We start from the raw sequence: 20,560 nt of genomic DNA, 5'->3' as shown, positions 1-20,560 counted from the left end.
GTCGCAGTTCTACCAAAGATAAGCCATTAATTCCTAATGATTATAACCAATCACAAAGGAGCATCCACTACACTTTCTCCAGAGTAAGAAGTCTTTGGATTTGGCCACACTAAAAGGTAGGAATGCCCCCCCCAGACCTACAATATAGAGTCTGCCAGTAAGCAACAGATTTGGAACTTTTGAGGAGGTAGATTGACACGAGGCTAGTCTTAATCGTGGTGGGGTCTCCAAGGGACAGGGGTTAGACAACAACTGGGTGGAGTACACTGGGATGAGGGTAGCTAGTAAGGATTCCTCACAGATAACTGCCCTACAAGTGGCTGAGGTACAGGCGGGTAGACTACCTGGCGGGCCTAATGGTACCATTCCGGCTGAGATTGATAGACAGGGGGTTCGTCTGAGGTCTCCAGATTCTGACTATATGATCGAAGCTAGTGACACCCAAATCACTACCGGCTGTGTAAATAAGGTCTCAGACAGGGAAACTGACCGAGGCAGTACACTGAGAATCTTGTTGTGGAATGTTGCTGGGCTTAAAAACAAACTTGCTTGCCCAGACTGGGAAATTTTTGTAGACAATCAGGACATTTGTATGTTTCAGGAAACCTGGGCCAGGGAAGACTGTTGGAGGATAGGTTTTGCATCATTTACCATTCAAGCCCCACATGTGGGAAGGGGCAGACCATCAGGGGGCCTATCCATATGGGTAGGATCACACTTGGGCTGCAGTGCCGAGCAGATACCCACGCCTACAAATGACATCCAATGTGTCCTACTTACCTTCCCTACAAAGACAAAAATCGCTCTTATAAATGTTTATTCCCAACAGGTTCCCATCAGCTCAGAATCCACCACCATAGACCACTTGGGCCTCTTCATTTCCACTATGGACCCTTTGGTGTGGAAAATCATAGGGGGCGACCTCAGCTGTCAATTTGAACCTCTCATTGATCCGAGCAACACCTCTACCGGTGAAGAGGATTCTTACTGGCAAATTCCTGATCCTCAAATTCGACCCGTCAAAGCTGGTCACCGCTGGCACTGCAGATTAGTTCGATCACACTAGTCCATTTACTAAGAGCATGTAATGGCAGAACAACATCAGATAGTCCGGGGCAGCAAACTTTCAACAGAGCAGGTCAAGAGTCTCTGTTAGATTATATCCTGGTGGAGACCAGACTTTGGCAAATGGTACACGACTTTGGCATCATAGTAAGGCAGGATAGTGACCACAACGCCTTGGTCCTGGAACTGAAGTCGCAAAACCTGGGATACACTACCACCGATCCCACGATTGCACACAGGGACAACGGTCTAGTACTAGCCAACAACAGACGGAGAGTCAGGTGGCCGCAAATCAAACAGAGACCTGACAAACTGGCCATGGTCTACCAGCTAGTAGCCCCAATACTTGGAAAACAGGGGGAATATGATAGTGTATTATCCATGATTTAAATGTATATACTGCCTTTTTATACTGTTTTGAACTGTACTTTTATGGTCCTCGAGACCAAAATAAAGTTATTGAATGGAATGGAATAGTAGTACTTTGAAGGAGTGTTTGCTGGCCCTACTCGTGAATCCTTTCCCATCTGTCTGCCAACATTATTTCTGAAAGACTTGACTAGTGATTTTGACATGTTAAACAATAAATTTCCAACTGAATATTGGCAGTAGAGTGAGTATGTTTCCAACCAAGGACTCACAGCATATTTTTTGGGGGTAATGGAGACTGGTCCGAACACATTGTCTAGATCGAACGTCCAGTCATACGTTTGCTACACAAAGAGAGAGGTCACTTTCCTCCCTCCAAGCTAGGCGAAAGGGCACTGGAGATAAGTTTTATTGCCTAGAATGAATAAAGGTGGGCCTAGAAAACAATAAGAAAGGATAATGAGAAAGGATAATGAAAACATTGAGGAAAGGAAGTGTAGGGAGTCCATTATTTATTTTTTTTTTTTACGAAAAGTGTTAGAACTTGGTCCCCAATTTTAACAACCTAGGCCTTTCGCTTCAGGTGTCGTGGAGTCTCCACACTGTGTACACCAAAGCAGGACCTAAGTACATCTTTTATTATTTTTAGCACTTGACTCTCAGGGTAGCGAGTCTAAGACTAACTTGTGTAGGTGTAGTGGGATAGAGACTCAGAAATCAGCAACACAACAAACAACACTTAATAAAGGAATGTCGAAAGTGTGTTTACTTTTAGAAAGAAGAGCTATTTATTATGCACAACCCTAAATACTAACCACAAAATTAAAAATATAAGATGTGGGTGCTGGAATTACCAAGGGGACACCTTCTAAAGGGCCTGGCAAAGTAAAGGAGAAGTGTACTAAAAAAAGATCAGTCACTCAAGGCCAGATTTATCAGGGGCTTGTGTTGCCCTTGCACTATGCAAGGTTACAGAAGGGCAATGCAAGCACTTAAGTGAGATTTACTATGTCACACAGAGCCACCTTCCGCGGCTCTGCATGGCATCATAAATCTAGAGTAACTCAGGCAGCACAAGACGCTGCCTATCGTTACTCTGCCCTGGGTAGGAATTGTATGGGTGTAGTGTGAGTGCTCCCACACATCAAGCCATGGTTTTTGGCACACTCCTGGATTAACTCACTCTAGCAAGCCTGGGAATGAATCAAAATGCTTGCCTTCCCAGAGGAGGGGTCACAAGGAAAAACATTTTCATTTCTCATCGTTTTTTCATATATCTATGTGTGCTGCATTCTGCAGCTCATGTAGGAAGTGGATTATTTTTGTTCAGGAATGTGTCCTTTCCTGCACAAAAAAACAATCCTGGCTGTAAAACAGGCACCCTTGGGCGTTGGTGCATGGGTGTCTGTATTTGCGCTTGGCACAGTGCAGAGGGAGAGCAGGAATGCCCCAGATCTTACTAGAGATGGCGCATTCCTGCCCTCTCCATTTGATGCAGCACAGTAAGTTGTCGTACTGCGCTGTGCTGCATTGCGTTTTTCCAAATATTCGTAACTCTACTTCAGATACCTGGCTAAGTGCAAACTACGCCTCCTATGTTGGAGACACCTTTAATTGTTTGAGCGCCACCAGGTGCTAACCTTTAAAAACATAAACCTCCTGCATAGCCTAAGCAAACATATTATATGCATCAATAACAAATCATGCCTACTGGCTTTGGCAAATAGATCACCATTCAGTTAAAAACTGAAAGCAATCATTAACACACCATTCCGGTAGCCCATGGCAATCTTTTATTATTAGACAACACAACGGAGCCAAGCATGCTATTGAAGAGTCAAATTTCTACCATGAGCTAGATTACTGAACAACCACAAAAAACACAACATAGACACCTCAAAGCTTCTGAGTTTAGAACCCCAGAAAACAACATTTCGCCCAGACTCTATCTTCCCTGATCCAGCAGTGAACCAGCCACAAATACTCTAATACCATATACTCACCTGGGTCCATAAACACACATGCACGCGCACAGGCTAGTAAAATCACTGGAGTCAAGGTTTATGTCATTTCTTGCTGCAATATTAGTTACCTGACATTTCCTAACTAATCATTCACTGATCAAAAAGTTGTTTCCTCTGGTCAATGGACCATTAGTTGAACTAGTTGATGGTGTAATGACATGAATTAATTCTCTCTGCAATGAAAATGACTAGACTCGGTAAAAATGTTAAGACTTTATCTAGAATCATTTTATGGGAACCATTTTCAAAGTACAGTACAGTCTCTGTCTCTCACAGGAAGGAAGATTCAATTAATCCTTCAAATCAATCAAATATCATACTTAACAATGACTTTGCTCAGAAAGGAGAGAATAGAGAGAAAAGCACATCTGCACATTCCCGAAGATATATTTATCTAGAATGGTGTGAAAACCAAACCCCTGGCTACGGAGCTGGGAAGGGCCCCCTGGAAAGATCAGGCAACAAAGGCTTCAGGACAGGAATCAGGACAGGATAGATGACCGCCCTAGCACCAACGCCTGCGTTGCACCCCTCTCTGACACTCTCTTCCTCCTCGAGATTCTTCCGCGATCTTCTAAATTTATTTAAATTGAAGTTAATGGTTCTGCATATCGATTCTTCATCAGCCACTGCTCGTCTCTCTGACAGCATCCCGAGCTCTGCAGCATTCAGCAAACCTCTGTTCTAACTAACTAACTAAAGCTACCTCAATTACACCCTTCTATGCTCATGTACCACCCATTATTGTTTCAATATCACAAAATTACTAACTCTGGTTGGACAGGCAAGGTGGAATGATCATCACACCATGCTTATTTTTCAATTATGTCTTTCAATTCATTGTTCAATAATCCCACCCCTTAATTTTTATTCATAAATTTTTATTCCCACCTGTATTCACATCTTATTAGACACAAAAGTATAAACTTTATAGGTTCCCATCCATTTCTCAGGACTTCGGGGTTGGTTCCCAGGGTATGTATCCTTTTCGTCCTTGGACCGTGTTCAAGAGTCACATCACTTCTTCCGGCTCATTCATACCACGCATGTGCAGAGGTCACATGGATTATAGACTTCAGAATCGTATAAGAGGCCCAAATGTGTACTAATAAGAAAGACAAAAAGACACATATTAATTTCAAAATAAAATGGTTTCACTGTATACCACCTATCTCTGCTCTGATCCCATTTACTTATAAATGCTTCCCCGCATTAGCTTTAGTAAAACAGCTATGATTTAGTTTCAGCAAAGCAGATGCTTAGCATGTGAGCTTTCAAGCGGCCATTTTAAATGCGTTTGCGCAAGCGCAAGAAATTCCCTCCAAGAGACAGCTCATCATACTGTGTAGATGCAGTTGACGCATGTGCAATACAGTTTCCCGCGTTAGTAACCATTTTAGATTTCGCTCGAGTTTGTTAGTAAGACAAGTAGGCAAGCTTCTCTTTCTTTTATGTTGAGTGTGATGTGTATTAATTTACACAATACAGAGTTAATACAAGGTTATGAGTTAAATGAGAGGATTGCTTCTGAGCAAGTCTCTTTTCTGTCCTTGCTCCATCACCTGGCCCTAGAAGGATTCGTGTTTTAACTTTCAAAACATTATAAAGTTGGGTTCTCAAGGGCGTTCCACACTCCAGGTGGTCCCCAGGATATTGTTTCCTACTTCTGTTGAGTCCCTGCCCTCCTGAAGACATAGTGGGAACTAATATGCAAATTTTGAATCCCATGCAGGGGCTAATATGTTACTTATATGCCAGGTTGTGGCACTCTCTGTGTGCTTTTCAAATACACGTTGCCTAGATTTGCCAAGATTTCATGCTTCACTGCATTGCACAAAGAAGAACACAAATTGCAGAGCCATGCTTACTAAGACTGTCCTGCTGCTGGCGTCTTCCCTTGCCCTGATGCACAAAGAGGCTGCTTTGCATAATACCCACCCTTGCAACTTGGTGCAGAGGTGTGTGTGCGCTGCCTACCAAAGGATTTGCACTGAAAGCATAAACGTCCATTACAATTTCCAATGCACCGGCAAACACAGGTGGGTCAGACTCAATGGATGTGCGCTGTACACTGCAGACACATGCAATGTACAAATGCAATTTCTGGGGAAACCATGCCATTCCTCATTGGTGTTGACTTTTCATGCAAAACCTGGTCTGGCTGGCTTAGTAGACTGGGATTTGTGTCAAAATGCATGGGTGTTTGTGTTGGTCCACCTTAGTAGTGTCCCTTGAAGAAAAGCTGCACAAAACATTTCTTGTGCCTTGAGAAGTGCACCTTTTGAGTGCAAAAAACCTTTTGCGCTGGATAGGACACCATGGTGGTTCACGCTACCGCTCGCTGGTGCAAAACCTTAGTAGATTTGGATTTTATGTCATAATTAGGCGTATATTGTACAGAACCAAAAGGCAATTTGCACAAAGCCCATTCTGCTGACCCCACAGTAGCAAGGGTTTCACATGTATCTCCTTGGGTCTGAACAGGACATGTGCCTGTGTGTGGGAATGAGGAGCACTTACATCAATATTTAATCAAAAAAATGCTCCTCCACGCTTGACTTCCTCTGAAACACATGAAACTTTGATCAGAATCTGTATTTATGTTTTTTTTGCAAAACATGTTGCACAAAATGGTATTCTTTTGTTGAAATGTCTAGCATTTCTCATAAGCATGATTCAGCTTCAGGGCGTAAAACAATTGTACTAAAGCACAAAGACATCAAAAACTTTGCACATTGAAATTCACTTTCTGTGTTAAAACAAAAGTTTGTTTACCAAAAGCAGGCAAAATATCAGACTACATCAGTCTGACCCAAAATGTTGACGTTCCAGTGGGAACAGCAGTTCTCACTTGAGCTGTAGGGATGAAAATTGCATTTACATGAGCATACATAATGACATTGTTATCTCTGTTTTTTGTTTTCGTGAATATAAAATCCAGTTCTGCAATTTCTGATGCTGCAAAATAACAAACTTAAATGGAGGGAATAAAGGAGACAGCAAAGAAAAAATACATATGCCAGTTGCAAACTGGGTGCTCAAATCAGAAAGCTATTTGACTGACTATAGTTATGTCCTTTACACTATTGTTAGAAATGGGGTTTCTGGTTGTCAGAGTATGACCCTGTACAAGCAGGAACCACCCCTCTAGACAGGGTAAGCTAGATAAACACTAAAAGATAACCTGTGCCCACCCTCTCGTAGCTTGGCACAAAACAGTAAGGCTTATCAACTTGGTAATTTGGAAAGTATTTGCGCAACATACACACAGTCACACAATGAAAACACCACATAAATATTACACATAGGGTTGGAAAAATTAACAATCATTGTATAAGGAAATTAAGACCAAAATGACAAAAATCCAATACAGTAGAACCGGAGTTATGAATATTTAAATATTAAATCAATATACCAACCAGGGACATCTGGTTGCGCTAGACCGGGCTAAATCCAAAGTTCAGGCCGACCCCGATGGAGAGCAAGGCGGCTACAGGACTCACGCAGACCGCTCTGAAAAGGTACATTATATGGAGGAAGCGCCCACGACAAAGACTTGATGTGAGGAGCAGATGAGTCAATGCATTGTCATCGATCCCGTGGATGCAGGTGATACATGAGTCCCAATCCGCTTCGTAGACTAACCCCTTTACGATGTAGGTGATGCATCGTCGTCGAGTCACAAAGTCTGTCGTCATCGAGCTGTGCAGTCCGTGGAAGAGTTGTTCTCAAGCAGCAGCCGCATTGGCGCAGAAGAGTGATGTGTCAGCTCCAATCGGGGCAAAATCTTTGATGCGTTGGTGTTGATGGATCAGGACAGCAGAAATCACCTTTCAAGGGCCCAGGACTGGATTGGCACCACTTGGCAGGTCAGGACTCACAGATGGCAGAGGCAGGTGCTGTTGTGGGGTTGAAGGAAGTCTTTGATGGCCCTGAGACTTCAGAACAGAAGTAAAGCCAGGAAGCCCTAGTAGTCACTCTGGGTTCAAGTGAGATGGGTCCACTGAATTACTGCCGTTTGATGAGTTACGAACAGAATTCGATCTGCCTCAGGACACTTTTTGCTACACATCACCGTTATGGTGGCCATCTGCAAACTCTGGAGGACGGGATCCACAGAGCCCCCACTGCAACAGACGTGTAACTGCATGGCCCTGATGGCGGGAGTCATCAAAGCAATATCCTGCCTATACAGAGCGTTTCAGATGGATGGGCTGAGCCCGCTGGAAGCACTCCACCTCCAGTGGGAAGAGGACTTAGATACCCCAATCCCTGCGAAGGACTAGGGCAATATCTTAGCTAGAATACCGAAGATATCCAGAAATGCATGTTTATAACTGATAAATTACTGTGTCTTCCACAGAGCCTATTTGACGCCTGATGAATATATCAATACTTCCAGGCAGAGGAGGCAACATTCCCGCGATGCGGTGAAGCATGAGCCCACATTATGCATATGTTTTGGTCCTGCACCCGCTTGCGAGGATACTGGGAGGGGGTGGTAAAGCTTGTGATTGAGGTCATCAATAGAGAGATCCCTTTTTCCCTGCAGGCTGCCTATTGGGATGGTCTCCCCACACGGCTAAAACTAAAGTTACCAATATGTTCCAGGACCTGGCCTTCATGCTGGCAAAGCGTGAGACAAGCATGAACTGGAAAGCCCCGAGAGGCCCTAATCTGATTGCCTGGAGAAGAGAACTCTTAAAATGGGCAGGATGTGAAGGACGAATATTGATGAGGCAGGGCAAAATGGGCTTGCAGCATATCGAGGTGGCCAGAGCCTGGGAGACCCTCATGCATGACCTAGAGCACCCAGGTGAGGGGGCCCAGGACGACGAAGAGGGTCAAATCTGTAGGGCCTGTCCCCTGACATATGAGCACAGCCAGGACCAATATTGCCTGGATGATTATTATGTCAAACAGATCTCACAGCAATATGCATTATATTAGCGGGACGATGTACAAGGAATGCGCCCCAACTGGCCATAGCTGCATCTCTACACCCAAGATACAATTATCACATTAGCGACTCCCAGGAGGGGTTGGGGGAAACAAAGGATATGGATACAACATGAGCTATGACTATGAAGCACTCGGATGAATAATTACTAGACAGGCTGTCAAACGAGTACGTAATAAATACTATGTTGGACATTGTTGAACTGCTATGATGTTTATGAGAATGGTTAATAAAATCTATTTAAAAAAAGTGAGATGGGTCCAGTCCTTGTTCTCAGCAACGTTGAGATCAGAAGATAGCAGACTCGAACAGAAAACCAGAAGAGCAGTTCTTCCAGAGCAGCAGTCAAGCAGTGTGGCAATCCTTGTAGCACAGCATTCTTTACTGCTGGCATAGGTCTTCACAGGTTCGGTGGTGTACTGTCTTGGTAAAATCAGAGCCCGAGTGCTTGTACCCCATTGTGCCTTTGAAGTGGGGGTGATTTTAAAGAAGGGTCATCGAAGTGCACACAGGCCCTTTCTTCCCAGCTCTGAATTCAGACTATCAGTAGGAGGTAATCAGCTCTTTGTGTGGGAAAAAGGACACTGCCTATTCTGGTGTAAGTGTCAGCTCCCCCCTCTTTTCCAGCCCAGGAAGGACTATCGGAATGCAGATGAATTCAGATCAGCTCTCTGTCATACCTACCCTTCCTGTGTCTGTGGTTGTTTAGAAGGAATGCACAAAGTGTAGCTGTTACCCTCTCCCCATATGTAAATAGGAGACAGGCTGCAGGCACACAGAGCAGTAGGAGCAGATAAATGGACACTTTCTATAAGTGTCAATCCTAAAATAGTAATGTTAAATTCAACTTTACCATTAGAGAGGATTTATCATTACCATTCTAACGATATAAAACATGATGCAGCTACTCCTTTCTGAACAGGAATTACAGCTTAAATATGTATTAAGGAATTACCAATTTTAGCATATGAGAGGAGTAGGCCTCATAGTGGTGAAAAATGTTTAGCTGTTTGTCACTACCATGACAAGCAAAACTTAAAAGAACATGTCTTACCTTTTACTTACACCGCATCCTGCCCTATGGGCTACCTAGGGCCTACCTTAGGGATGACGTATGTATAAGAAAAGGGGAGTTTAAGGCTTGGCCAAAGGTTTTAAATGCCAAGTTGAAGTAGCATACTCTGCACACAAAGGCCCTGCAATGGCAGGCCGGATGCAGGTTTTAAAGGCTGCTTGTGTGGGTAGCACAATCAGTGCTGCAGGCCCACTAGTAGCATTTAGGTTACATAGTATACCACTTTACTAGGGACTTACAAGTAAAATAAATATGTCATTTGTGCATAAACCAATGTTACCATATTTAGGAGAGAAGCTAATGCTCTTTAGCTCTGGTCAGCAGCGGTACAGTGCTCAGAGCCCCAAGACCTACAAAAATAATCAGCAAAAAGAGGAGGTAAGCAGGCAAATGATTTGGGGGAGCACTACCCTAAGGATGACTGGACTAACCACTGTACTAAAACATTATGTTTTATTTTTTAGGTCACTGAAAAGTGAAGCAAAGCACCATCTGCAAGATCAGTGAGACTCGGTTATCGTAGGTTCAGGTGGGCTGGATCCATACTAGATACTCAGAATGCCCATTCCTTCAGTAGGGGCCAGATATACCAAGCTTGGATTTGCAAAAAAAAGTCAGAAATTGTGCATCGGCTGTTCACAAATAGATTGATTCTTAAAATAGGGAATGGTAGGCAAATGCAGAAAGGCCTGCCTTATTAAGATTCATTAGGTTGCAATTTGCAAACCCCTGCGATCGCCTACATTCCCATTGATGATGGACTGCAAGGAATAGCTAGCGATCGTCCCTGTGACTACATTTCAAAGTGCATTTTTTTTCTTTTTTAAAGCAAACCGATATTCTTAAAGGAAACAGGGCTGCTTTAAAAACGAAGTTTTCAATTTAAATAAACTTCAATGAGTGTTGGCAATGGTCCTTTCGACCACTGCCTTCTTCACCCAAAGTTGTCACTCTGATTTCCAGTTTAAAAAGGAGTTTGAGGTGGGAGCCCATCATGGTGTCTGTTACCCATCTGGTTGACAAGGAATGATTAAAGACTTTCTCTAAGGGAGTAGCCAGAAGGAAAGAGAATGCTTTATAAAAAAGTGTCCGCAAGGCTGTCAGGGCCCGGGCACTTGCACATGGGAGTCACTTAACCGCATCAAGTACCTTTGTCTTAGAGATATCTTCTTCTAAGGAGCACAAGTAGAAAGTTTGGATTTCAGCATCGAGCTCCTGATTATGGAACATCAGTGAGTAATAGGTATAAAAGATGGGTTTTTCTCTCCTCTGTGTGGGTAACTAATTGCCCATCGTCAGTTTTGAGTTCCTTTATGTGGTTCTATGTCGCAACCTGTCAAAATTATCCGCTAATAGTCTGTCTGCCTCATCACATTTTCTGAAATAGGTTTGGTTTAATATTCCACAGCTTCTTAGCTGCGTACTTCATTTGGAGGTGTTCTAGTTCACCCTATATTCTGAGCAGGTCATTCATGGTTCTTGTGGAACCACTGTGCATGTGTCGAAATTGGCAAAGTAATATATCCATGGCTTATCCAATCCGTGGATGGCGTTTCCGCATTGATGAAAGGTAACTTCTCTAGCTTTCCAATGTGTAACATAGTGTATTTTGCATTTTTATGTGCCATGAGTATCTGCTGTTCTGTCAGATGATATGGGGAAAACAGACTAGTGGCATTAATATATCACCATGGCACGTGGCCAGAATGTAGTGTTTGAAGTGTCCAACTCAATAGCATATTAGACCTAAGTTGTGACTGCCCATGTTGTAATGCAAACACACATCCTGTTGTATAATGTCTATTGCAGGCAACACTACGTTGCCCAAAGAGTATATTCTAAAGGAAAAGGTGGTCATACCATTGTCAACCACTGCCAAAGCCTTTTCTAAATTCACCCTGTCAATCTTGTGCAGTCTGCTGAGAAACCTTCCATAATTGATTGTATAAGGCATACAAGAAGCACTTTTGATGTTGGTAGTGGGGACCCAATAAAACGTCCATGAGCTCCAGGTCATCAGACAAAAGGGACAAGTGTTGTTATACCTGAGTGCACATAACAGGTCAGGTCTATTAATTTTGAGACCAGCAGTGTTACCCAGGAATTGTGTCTGACAGCCATTAGTGTCCAGTGGCCGAACTAACCCTCCCTTCCAATTTGGGTCAGATGAATTGCATGTGCCATTACGCAGCATGGCATCCAATGTATCCTCAATGTATTGTGTGAATTGTCACCAATTTTTAAAGTGTGCACATATTAGAATTTTTGGTGTGTTCTAATCTTTCATCTTGGCAATTTCAAGACATGTTGTTTGTTTCACAGTTTTATTCAGGGAAATCATTTGTTGTGGTATCAGGCATGCTCTAAACAAAGTCTCAGAACCCTGAGCCTGCCAGTCTCTGGTCCCTCAAATAGATTTTACATCAGTGGTGCCACTCCAAAAGTCAAAACCCTGTACAGACAGTTGGGAAAGAAAGAAGGCAGTATATATCAGCTAGGTACAGCTAGCATACTTTCTGTTTGCAGATGGTGCAGGCTTGTAAAAATACGAAACTGGGTCAGTTGTACCATAACCAGAAAAAGAAGCAAACTTCTGTGCAAATGTTTTTAAACCACCCCGTGGTGGTGCAGGGCAATGCTCCTATTGAGCGTAATTGTAAATAGCATGGGTAACACTTGCTTTATGCAGAAAAGGATGGCTGTCATGTTTAAAACAGAACATCTCATCATAATTAGATGTAGCATGATACAATTCATCAGGGGAAAGCACAGTTGAATGATCTAGATCTTCTGGCAGTTTATGCACTGTATCAATGTCCCAAGCATTAGAAACAGTACCAGGGGTAATGACATTCTTCAAAGAAATTTTGAACAAATATGGAATTTGTAAAAGTTTGATGTGACCATACACATCATACAATACACTGTCTCAAAAAACCCAGTCGGGAACTGGAACAGCTGTAATGTTCACCAGGGAAAGGTCTCTCTGTTCACCATGTAATGATGCATGTTGTTTGAGTACCAAGGTCACCAGTTGAATTGCAGAGCGTTCTGGAAGATAATGTCCATTTAGAAGCAAGAAAAAGACTGCCACCAAACCAATCCCGAAGACCAGGAGAAGTAACCTAAGTGTAATCCGAAGACGTAACCAAGGAGAAACAAAATATGTCCTTTGCAGCCAAAGATGAAAACACACACTTTCAGTCTGAAAGGGAGAGGCAGGGGATGTGGTGGTGGATCGGGGCATCGAAAAATAATTCATCAAAGTCGGTGAAGTAGCCAGAAGCAGTCCAATTTATGTTTGGCAACTTGGCAGGTGTTGTAGAACTGGGAGATGACTCAATCTGTGGTACATTGATGCAGACTTTATTCTTGTCTTGACTCTGAATTAAAATCTGAGTTTCTGTACTGATTGGCTGTACAATAGTTGTTGTAACAGGTAGAAGAGATACATCATTGTTGTTGTTTGTTGTCTCTCTTTGGAGAGAGAATGCTCCTTCAGTTATTAAAACTTCCATCTGAACTTCCTGTATGGTAGCGAGAGGAGGCAGGTAGCTACCCAGGAGCCCACATGGGTTACTGTTGAGAATCGGCCACATAGTGTGGTTTGAGCAGATCAATAGAGACAAATCTTTTGTCTTTGCGACTGGCAAGGGGTAGAAGTGCGGTTCTATTACCTTCAGTAGCCATGACAGGTACAGGTGCTCTGTAGGATGGCCTAAACTCATTTCTGTTCACAATTTTCTCCCTGACCAGATCCCGAACATTCAGGATCCAGCCAGGCCTGACCAGAACTACCTTCACATCTCCAGTGGTGGTGCGTTTTACTTGGACGTTGCTTACTTCGCCCCAGAATTCGTTCAGTTCCTGTAAAACAGCCAAACTTTCATTGATGCCAAATGGTGTTTCTGCCGCTACTGTGCTGGGATTGTTGAGGTCTGGATCTTTACCCCAAACAGGATTTCACAGGGAGTACGACCACCCAGGGATTTTCTCAGCATGTTGTTGTGTGCCCTCTAGATCTCATATAGGTGGATTCACTAATAGAATATCCTATACTTAGTACAAAAATATCAAAACAAATATTGATTTCATTAATATAGCTGTGTTAAATATAGTTTTTTGAATATATATAGAATACAATAATATATATTAAATATATTAAATAGTGACATAAATTATAAAAAATATAATATAATAATAATATATACTTAAACAAATATAACAAGTTAACTTAATTTAAAAAAAAGTTAAACACAAATATATAATAATTAATATATATATTTTACATATAGCTACTTAGAAAACAATTATCAAACTAATAATTGTAATTTATGTTAACATTTCAAATGTTTTAAAAAGTATAAGAAAAAAAATATATATTTTTTAAATATATATATACATATAACAATAACACTAAGGGGCTGATTACGATGTCGGTGGGACCGACATCTGTAACCGCGGTCAGACCGCCGCATTAGGATGCACCTAGAGATCGACCAACAGCTTCTTACGGGCTCAAGGAGCCCGTCAGGTGGTCGGTTGGATCGCGTACCCCACAATGGAGGTGGTGCCTTCTCAGGCACTGACGTGGAGATGACGATCCACCTTTCCACCAGCCATATCACTTCGATTCTTTCGACGTGAAAAGGCTGGCGGAAAGGTTTTTTTGGGGCCCCTGACAGGGACCCTGTCCCTTATGGCCCTCTGTTGTGGGCCTAAAGATCCCTGCACTCTGTGGCAGGCACTATGCGGTGCCTGCCAAAGGATGCAGGGATGTTTGAAATCATGCCTCTTTGCATTGGGCCTTGTGCTGCAGCCCTTTACCAGGCCGCAGCACAAGCCTCAATACAAAGAGGATGTTTCCAACCACCTCCATGGCGATAGGATCCTAATTTGGCAGGCAGGACCATCGACTACCTGTCGGTCGGACACGTTATCACAACGATGGCGGTCGGATGCTCGTCCGAGCGCCATCTTAATCAACCCCAAAATTTTTCAAAAACAAACCATTCTAATTCAATTAAAAATGTAAACCACTTATAAATCTTAAAATTTAGTAACAATTATTTTACACATTAAAAACATAACTAATTACAAATATTATAACTTTAAATTAACAAGAAAGTAGCAATATATATTACTGCAATTTAAAATAAATTATTAAATACAATATTTAATACATATACTACACAGCCCAGTTTAATGCTTGACTTAATTTACACCATAAATAGATCGCACATTTAGGGGCCGATTCCGATCCTGTAAAAAGGCCCTACGAATCGTCGTACGGAGCGTTTTCTCCATACGACTCGTACCCGGTAAACTGTCCCTACAACCTAGGAAGTATGATTCGTACAGAAAGCCTATTTCCGTACGAATCGTACAAAAGAACGTACGTGGAAAAAATACCTACGATTCTGATCCGGAACAGCTTGTACGCGACGTCCGGACGTATTCAGGCAGCGGTTTCCGGCCCAGCAAGTACAATTCGTCCCTACGTCACTCCGTACGGCTCTTTTTCTACGGGAGTCAAACACAGCCGGAAAAGCAGAGTTCAACGCGAACCGCTACGCAACGGTGCCCCGGTACGCGACGTACATGCCATGAACCCCATCGTACTTGTCATCCCGGTCCTCTTGGCCTACGACCTGGTGCACCGCACCCGACGCACACGCCGCAGAAGGTGAGAACAACACCCAGGGGCCGGGGGGGGGGTGAGGGGCACGAAACATACCCCATAACTAAACCCAAACCTATAATATGAAGGCCATACATTACCACCAGGGTCTGGTCACTTTGGGGGGCGTGTCCAGGAACCCCTGCGTACCGCAACAACGGAAGTGGACGTGAACGGTGCATACCACACGTACCCCTATGGCACAATTACAACAGTGGCACGGACCGTACCCATGCATGAATGCGTGGGTACGGTGCATACCACACGTACCCCTACTGCACCATGACAACTCAGGTACGGACCGTACCCTGGGTATGGTGTGTACCACACGTACCCCTACGGCACCATGCCAACTCAGGGACGGACCGTACCCACGCATGAATGCGTGAGTACGGTGCGTACCACACGTACCCCTTCGGCACCATGCCAACTCAGGTACAGACCGTGCCCACGCATGAATGCGTGGGTACGGTGCATACCACACGCACCCCTACGGCACCATGCCAACTCAGGTACGGACCGTACCCACGCATGAATGCGTGCGTACGGTGCGTACCACACGTACCCCTACGGCACCATGCCAACTCAGGTACGGACCGTACCCACGCATGAATGCGTGGGTATGGTGCGTACCACACATACCCCATTACGGCAGCAGTAAATTTGGGATAGGCTGAGGGGTGGGTGCAGAGGACTCCCAGCAGCATCCAGACATATGAGGGGTGGGTGCAGAGGACTCCCAGCAGCGTCCAGACATATGAGGGGTGGGTGCAGAAGACTCCCAGCAGCGTCCAGACATATGAGGGGTGGGTGCATATCACTACCAGGAGTGGACAGACATATGAGGGGTGGGTGCATATCACTACCAGCAGCGTCCAGACATATGAGGGGTGGGTGCAGAGGACTCCCAGCAGCGTCCAGACATATGTGGGGTGGGTGCATATCACTACCAGCAGTGTCCAGACATATGACAGGTGGGTGCAGAGGACTCCCAGCAGCGTCCAGACATATGAGGGGTGGGTGCATATCACTACCAGCAGTGTCCAGACGTATGAGGGGTGGGTGCAGAAGACACCCAGCAGTGGACAGACATATGCGGGGTGGGTGCATATCACTACCAGCAGTGGACAGACATATGAGGGGTGGGTGCATATCACTACCAGCAGCGTCCAGACATATGAGGGGTGGGTGCAGAGGACTCCCAGCAGCGTCCAGACATATGAGGGGTGGATGCACAACACTACCAGCAGTGTCCAGACATATGAGGGGTGGGTGCAGAGGACACCCAGCAGTGGACAGACATATGCGGGGTGGGTGCATATCACTACCAGCAGTAGACAGACATATGAGGGGTGGGTGCATATCACTACCAGCAGCGTCCAGACATATGAGGGGTGGGTGCATATCACTACCAGCAGCATCCAGACATATGAGGGGTGGGTGCAGAGGACTCCCAGCAGCGTCCAGACATATGTGGGGTGGGTGCATATCACTCCCAGCAGTGGACATACATATGCGAGGTGGGTGCAGAGGACTCCCAGCAGCGTCCAGACACATGAGGGGTGGGTGCAGAGGACTCCCAGCAGTGTCCCAGTCCCAGGAGGATGGATGTCTTACACACACTGCATGACACACCACATGTGGGTGTGAGGACATATAACACATGCATACCCACCCATGGTGGATGCAGCACAATACACACCCAGATTTCATGCCAACAGACTGTATAGTCATGTAACTGCATACAAAACTAAGATAGCCAAAGGGAACACACACTGTCACGCACATCACAGGACTGATAGGAATTGCCAGGTGCTGGTCCAGCCACCAAGATGTTGTCTCTCATGGAAGGAAAGGGTTCAATTCCACCAGATACAATGCCCACAATTGTGAGTCAGGTGCCCAAATACCCTGCATAACAAGTACCATTTGTGTGGTAGGCCGTGATTACACACATGCATAGTGCTGAAAAGGGACAATTTGTCCCTGAAGGCATTCCTACATACCCAAAATACAAGTACAGTGACTAGCAAGGATGGCACAGACGATTCAGCAGGAGACATAGGTGAGCAGGCATGGCCATTGTTGAAGGGATCCGTCACCAACAAAGGAAATGTTGACACAGGTCAGCACAACAATTGTGCAACTGTTTGCAGGGAAGATGTCATGTGCCACAGTGGAAGGAACACTCCTTGGGACAATGTATCCAAAGAAAAGGAACACACACTACCAATGATTCTTTGCAGAGACATTGTGATGGCACACAGATACCATGGTCCACCTCATGACCATCATACAAAAACATTTCTCAGAACCCTAACACGTTACCAGAACAACAACTCCAGGAGCCCCATCACCAACATCAAGTACCTGAAATGCAATAGTGTTGAAAGTAAAATAAAAGGCTTTATTCAGCACACAAAAAGAATACATTAAGAAGACACTATCTACAAAGGCCAATGGCCAGTCCTTTGTTATAGTCCAAGGGTGGACGTAGGGGACTGTGTCCACCCCTACCTTGCCTGCACAAAGTAACCTTAAGGTTTGTCGACCGGGGGGGGCATCATCTGTGGCAGGACCAGGCACCGCAGGGTCAGGAGGGGGTTGGGTAGGTGTGGTGGGTGCAGGGCTGGACGTCTCCACCACAGGGGGTAGGGCAGTGCCAAAGGCGGAGGTGAGCTCGGCGCTGCACACTGCTGCCAGGACATCCAGAGTAACCCCTGCACCTGAAGAGACCCTAGGGCCAATAGAGGGGGGGTGGCCAAGGGATGGGGTGCAGCGCTTATGAGGGAGGGGGTGGACAGGGGGGGGGGACTCAACTCCCCTGCCCGGGGACTTCCTCGCCCGCTTGCAGGGTGGTGTCACAGTGGGGGTGAGGGCCAGCCCACCCATGTAGAGCTCTTTGGGTGACAGTTTGGCAGGGGAGCTAAGGGGAGTTGTTTTGGAGGGACTGGGTTGTGAGGACTGCTGACTCTGACTGTGGTTGCGTGTCTGTCATTTGCCCCCAGACCCTGTGGGTGTGCCTACATCCCCCTGAGTGTGCGTGCCAGGAGGTGTGCGCAGTGCCTTACTTGGGGGTGTGCTGGATGTGTCTGTTGGGGTGCGTGCCCCTGACTGTCTGTGTGTGCGTTGGGCAGGCATGGGAGAGGGCAGTGTGGATGGGTCCGGGGTAGGGGGGGATGGAGCGCCGCAGGAGAGAAACTGCTTCCGTCAGTGAAGAGTCCATGGACCGCAGAATCCTGCGTTGCTCAGACATCATTGATGATATGCCCTCCACGAACGACACCAACTGTGTGAGCAGTTTAGTGTGTCCATGGAGGACATGCAGCACTGATGCCTGACCAACCTGCAACTGGCGCAGTGTGTCCACAGACTCTTCACTGAGGGCAGCAGGGGTGACAGGGGCAGGGGGTGCGGTGCCTGGTCCGAAGGAGACACAGTGGGACCCTGCACGGACAGAAGGGACGGGAGCAACTGGGAGGGCGGAGATGTCAATGGAGGAGGCGGGTACAGATGGTGGGATGCTGCCAGTTGTTGGGGCATCCTCCGCCTCCTCAGGGAGTTCAGCCTCGGACCCGTCGGCGTCGTAGATGCTCTCGCCTCCAGACAGGTCCTCCGACTGACTCCCCTCGCCCTCCGTGCCACTGGCTCCTGCTGACTCCACAGCACTGGCGGCACTGGCGCTGGGTCCCTCCCCAAAGTACATGCAGGTGTCTCCCTCTCTTGCGGATGATGATGCTGTGGGCAAGGAGAAGAAACCAAAATGCATCAGTCACCTGTATACATCTGACACATGAGCACAAGAACAATTGGTCACAGTGCATATCAGGCAATTCATCATGAGTAACAGCTAGCTTACTCCGCACATATGTAAGCCCTGTACTGCCCAGTTGTTAGACCCACCATGCCACTTTGACACCAGGAAAATACATACACAAAAGGCCACAACTTGAATGAGAAATACACTGAGAAGCTAGTGTCTGTTAACCGGTGAGCACAGCAATACAATGAAGTCATGACACCTCTTGTTTAGCCTGAAAGAAACAGTAGTGATGCACTCAAGGTAAACTAACACACCTCAATACTCAAGGTGTCACCACACTCAGAGACCTGTAAGTCCTTTGGAACACAAAACAAACAAATGTTGCTACCTTGGGACTCACAATACTTTACACAATCTACATGTTTTGAATGTGCCAATTGGCCATTTCGTGAAAAGAACACTCATGTGGCTGCATGCAATATGTCGCACAAGGCAGTGCACACAAAAGTACATGTACACTGTCATTGAAGAAGCTGGCACCTTTTCTGAGAACCCACTGTTAGAAATAAATGGTGTTGCAGAAAGTAGATATACATGGGCCCACGGAGGTCCTGATGTCTTGAGACTCGTTAGTGTGTATCACCAACAACAAAGGAGTCTCACAAAATCAAGACCACTGTGGGAACATGTATATGGAGAATCTGCAACACCATTTAATTTGAACAGTGGCTTCTTTGAATAGGTGCCAGTGTGTTCCATGAAAGTTGAAATGTCGTTTGGTGTGCGCTTCCTTGTTAGACTTTTGTCATGCAGGCACATCAGTGTACTTAACACAAATCATCCAATTTCCACATTTAAAACATGAACAACTGTTGACAAGTGCTGTGAGTGCCAAGGTACAATTTTGTAAGAGTAACAACTTTAATTATGTAAGTTGTCACCAGGCCATCCGTCACCTGATTACACAGTTGGCTACACATATGACCTACTGCCTGTCATCTGGAGTGGCACACATGTCCACACCCAGGACAATGCATAAGCTAATGGTCCTGCAATTGGCTGGTAAAAAAGCCCAGCTGTACTGTGGGGACACCCTCATGGCAAGCCAAAATGGACACACAGATGTCAGCACACAAAGTCCAAAATGCGTTGCATCTGATCCACACACAGGTGCAAAAAATGTATGATCAGGATTCATGTTGGTAAAAAAATGACACAGACTGCAAAGCACGGACATTGAGCACTGGCCACCATCACAGGGGCACTGCACAGTGTATTTTTGTATAGGCAATTCTCACACACAAGTCAGACCTGGCAATGAAAAATCAGGGTTGCACATGTCTGCCTCTCCCGCACCCCCCCCCCCCAATACCTGAGTCAATGTGATTGATACATATCAAGAACTGACACCTCTTTTTCTGGGTTACAACAACTGTGCTTGAAAAATAGCTTCATTCACACAACATCACCTCGTGGGGCTGCAAACACATATTTGTGACAAACAACCATCAACAGCTTGTTGTGAATAGCCACACAGGCACTGCCCAGTGTGAGTATGCACAAGCAAAATGGTGTATCCCTGTCCAGTGGACACAGGTAGCACACATTAGCAAAATACAAACTA

This window comes from Triturus cristatus, chromosome 6, assembly GCF_964204655.1.
Source record: "Triturus cristatus chromosome 6, aTriCri1.1, whole genome shotgun sequence".
NCBI lineage: Eukaryota > Metazoa > Chordata > Amphibia > Caudata > Salamandridae > Triturus > Triturus cristatus.
Note: the sequence above shows the minus strand (reverse complement) of the source record.